This window comes from Bidens hawaiensis, unplaced genomic scaffold (assembly GCF_021521415.1).
Source record: "Bidens hawaiensis isolate Kalapana, Puna unplaced genomic scaffold, B.hawaiensis_p1.1 tig00041732_1, whole genome shotgun sequence".
Lineage (NCBI taxonomy): Eukaryota > Viridiplantae > Streptophyta > Magnoliopsida > Asterales > Asteraceae > Bidens > Bidens hawaiensis.
In genome coordinates, this window is record NW_027505736.1 from 14344 (window position 1) to 19455 (window position 5112).

The following is a 5112-nucleotide window of genomic DNA, read 5'->3' on the forward strand; positions in this document are numbered from 1 at the left end:
GTAAGTATGTGAATGTAATGTATGTTGCCTGATTAACTAGAACTCACTCAGCGTAGCTGACTTTTAATATGCACGCAGGTTAACAGACTGAGATAGCTGGTTTGAGAGGGACATGTGGTAGAATTGAGGAGGCTGGCATCCGAAGATTTTTCATGATGTTTTGAATGCTATTATTTAAGTTATGTTTTATGAATACAAGTTATGGATGTTTGTAATGAATGATTGAAGTTCTATTTATTCCGTGAAAGTTTTATTTAACTCTGATATTTAGAACTGTGTTTATGAGTAAATCCATCGCCAAAGTAGGGCACAGGGATCGGGGCCTTACAAAGTAAGATCAAACAAGAGACTAGTGCTGACTCATCAAGCTGGATGGATAGTCATTCCGATCAAAGATAGTGGCATTTTGGATCAGCACCTCAAAATTACCAATACCAAGCTCCACAAACAATAACAGGACCTAGTCAGAAGCCAAAGATGAGGGTTACTATGCTCTATGAAAAGATATCATTTCAAATGCCGATTAATACCTACGAACCAGAGGAAGAACCCGAAGAAGAAGATGAGAATACATATCCTTATTTTTCCATCATATGTAGGGCCAATGCCTACAATTTCCGAACAGGCTAAGGAAATTCGGGATGAAGCTAATCTTATTGAGGAATTCTATGCTAACAATATTCCCGATGAGGAAATGCACGCCTATGTTGCAAATCCACATTTGTACCCATGGGAGAATGCATATCTCTTTCCAGCTGCATCTGTACCTACGAGATATCCTAACCCACCAAATGCGGTGATAAATGATCTAAGGAGTGAGAAAATTGACAAGAAGAAAGTAGGAAAGAAAATTATTAAGAAATGTGATAAAATGAAATGTCTTGTCAAGATGTGGATTAAGGATTACGAATAATTTAGCAATTAAGAATCGTTAATGTTGTACTTTCCTTCGTGTACTATAAATAATGTAATATAAGACAGTGTGTTTTCCTTTTAAAATTTAAACCATGTCTTATTCATTTACAGCATGTCTGGACAAGAAAAAGCCAACACTAATCCCGAAATCCAAATTAATCAAGAAAAATCTGTGGAAGAAAACATTCAAGCAATACCAAAAAAATATGTTCTTAGTATTCGTGATTTATTTAAAGAAGCCATAAACCCACTCATGGATCTTGTGAAAAATGACCCAAGTAGAACTACTTCTCATTCCAATAAAATAATTAGCCGAAGTAGAAGTGAAACAGTAAATTCAAGAAAAGAAACTAAAAGAGAAACCGAGAAGAAATAAAGTTATAAGAAAGATTCGAAAAAGAAGAAAAAAGAAAGATCTCAAAACTCGACTACTAAGAACGAGCTTCGTGATAAAACCAAGAAACTTAAAATACAAGAGGGTTGTGATTTCAAAGTTTTCAAGGTCTACAACCCGATAAAATTTCATGGGGATAAAGGAGTGATTGTTATTCTCCGTTGGTTGAAGGAGATGGAATCGATAGTAGTTATTCGCAAATGTACTGAGAGAGAGAAAGTACAGTATACATCCCAAATGTTTAAGGGAGAAGCGTTGGAATGGTGGAATACCCATATTGAGGTCTTAGGTAGAGAAAATTTGTACAACCTAGAATGGAAAACCTTAAAAAAAATTATTTTGAAGAAGTTTTGTCTAATCCATGAAGTAGACCAGATCCAAACCAAGTTATGGAACCACAAAGTTGTAGGAACGAATCTTAAGGAATACAACAAAAAATTTCTAGAATACTGTAGAATTGTTCCTCACTTAGTCACTCCTGAATTCAATAAAGTGACTCATTACATCTACGGGCTACCAATAGAGATACGTGATTTAGTATGTTCTCATATGCCATCCACAAAAGAATCTGCTATGGAGTTGGCAGGGTATTTAATGGATGGGATGATCCGAAATAGAGATGTAAAAAAGAAAGATGATGGTAAATAGTCGGTTGGAGGAAAAGCGCAGAAGGGTGAGAAGAAGAGGGACGAAACGTTTATGTACACCCGTCTGATTTGTAAAACTTGTGGAAGAAGGCACTATGGGAGGTGCCAGCGACCCTTAAATACTATCACTTCCATTTATGTAAAAAGACGGGTCATGTTGAAGCCGATTGTAAAAGAAAGACTATTATGTGTTTTGACTGTGGGGAGAAGGGACACTTTAGTACCAATTGTCCGAAAAGGAAACCAACAACAGCAGCAGCTGGGGAAAGTGGTAACGGTGTCAAGACTGATGCCAAGAAAGGAAATGCTTGCGTCTTCTTGCTTGATACTCAGAAGGATGCGGACATAACGGACGTGATCACTGGTACATTTTCTATCAATAACTTTAATGCTAGAGTTTTGTTTGACTCAGGTGCTAACTAGAGTTTTGTAGAATATAAATTTTTTAGTCTATTAAATGAACCTCTAGTTAAGTTATATAATCATTATGAGGTAGAAACTGCTGATGGAAATTTGATTAGAATAACCGAGGCTTTAAGTAATGCATCAATTTCTTTAGTCGATCACGTCATACTTGTATGATTGTTACCCATGACATTGGTAGGTTTTAATGTAGTTTTAGGTATGGATTGGTTATAAACTAATCAACCATGTATCCTATGTAATGATAAGGCAATAGATATCCGAACACCCAATAACAAAACTATTCGGATAATTGGAGATAAAGAAGCGGGAAAAGTTGGAATAATCTCAAAAATAAAAGAAAGTCGTTGCTTAGGTAAGGGATGCCTCGCTTTAATGGCCTATTTCTAAAGAACACGAACCCACTAATATGGAAGAAGTGCCAGTTGTATCCGAATTCAAGAATGTGTTTCCCGATGAACTACAAGGAATCCCACCGGATAGGGAAGTAGAGTTTAGAATCGATCTAATACCAGGAACTGTGCCTATCGCCAAATCTCCTTATAGATTAGCCCCCGCCAAAATGAAGGAATTGAAGAAACAATTGGATGAGCTGTTAGAAAAAGGATTTATACGACCAAGTTCGTCACCTTGGGGAGCTCCGATTATATTTGTTAAGAAGAAAGTTGGATCTGTGAGAATGTGCATAGATTATGGTGAGCTAAATAAAGTCACGATCAAGAACAAGTACCCATTACCAAGAATTGATGATCTGTTTGATCAACTCCAGAGAGCAAGTTATTTTTCCAAGATTGGTCTTAGATCAGGGTTCATCAGTTGAAAGTGCAAGAAGAAGATATACCAAAAACGGCGTTTATAACTAGATACGAACATTATGAGTTCACCGTTATGCCTTTTGGACTCACTAATGCTCTGGCAGCTTTCATGGACATGATGAACCGTATTTGCAAACCATACCTCGTTATGTTTGTTATCGTATTATTGATGACATTCTTATTTATTCTAAGTCCAAGGAAGATCATCAAGTTCATCTCAAAATCATACTTGAAACCTTAAGGAAAGAAAAGTTGTACGTCAAATTCTCTAAGTGTGAATTTTGGTTATCGGAAATTCAATTTCATGGTCATGTTGTAAACGAGAAAGGTATTCAAGTAGTTCCAGCAAAGATTGAAGCCATTACCAAATGGGAGAAACACAAGACACCAAATCAAGTCAGAAGCTTTCTAGGATTAGCCGGATACTACCGAAGAGTCATTCAAGACTTTTCTAGAATAGTTGTGCCATTAACCTCACTCACTAAGAAATCAGCTAAGTTTGAATGGGGACCGAAACAAGAAGAAGCATTTGAGACTCTTAAACAAAAGTTAACTAATGCACCTATCTTGGCCTTGCCAGAAGGATTAGATAACTTCACCATATACAGTGATGCTTCGCACACAGGAATGGGATGTGTCTTAATGCAAAGAAAGAAAGTCATTGCATATGCTTCTAGACAATTAAAGATACATGAAATGAATTACACCACACATAACCTCGAATTGGGCGCCATAATTTTCGCATTGAAATTATAGCGACATTATCTGTATGGTGTTAAATTCACAATATACACGGATCACAAAAGTTTGAAACATATTTTTGTTTATCAAAAGAGTTGAATATGAGACAAAGACGTTAGATGGAAACTCTCAACGACTACGATTGCGAGATCGTATATCATGAAGGAAAATCCAACGTAGTGGCTGACGCTTTAAGTAGAAAAGAGCATGATAAGTCAAAGAGAGTTCGAGCTCTTAGGTTAGAACTTAAAATTGACCTGAACAATCAAATTAAAGAAGCTCAGATGTTGGAACTGGAAGAAGGAAACTTTAAGGCCGAAAAAGAAAACGGTACCATTGATTAGTTAGTAAAAGGAAGAGATGATTGGGAATTTAAGAAATAAGATTCTTGAAGAAGCTCATAAGTCCAAGTACATGATGCATCCGGGTAGCGAAAAGATGTATCATAATTTAAAAATTATTATTGGTGGATTGGTATGAAAAGCACGTTTGGCTATATGTTGCTAAATGCCTGACGTGTTCTAAAGTAAAAGCTGAGCATAAAAAGCCGTTAAGATTACTACAACAAACAGAAATACCAATATGGAAATGGGACATGATAACCATGGATTTCATTATGAAGTTACCCAAAACTTCTCATCAAAATGATGCAATCTAGGTTATTGTAGACAAACTTACCAAGTCTGCTCATTTCATTCCGATACAAGAAATGTTCAGCATAGATAAGTTAGCACATTTATATGTCGAAAATATAGTATCCTTACATGGTGTGCCACTATCCATTATCTCTGATAGAGAGTCGTTTTACTTCAAAATTTTGGACGAGTTTTCATAAAGTCATAGGAACACGACTAAATCTAAGTACTGCATATCATCCTCAACTTGTGGAGGATATGCTTTGTGCATGTGTAATTGATTTAGGAGGTAGTTGGGATACTCTTCTATCTCTAATGGAATCCTTGTTCAATAATAGTTATCATTCGAGTATCCAAATGGCACCATTTGAAGCACTATATGGACGGAAATGTAGAACGCCTGTAAGTTGGTCTGATACAGGTGGTAATCAGTTGTCAGGACCCGAAATTTTTCAAAGAACCACCGATCAAGTAACACAAATTCGTGAACGATTGAAAGCAGCAAGGGATATGAAGAAAAGCTATGCGGATATTCGCCGTCA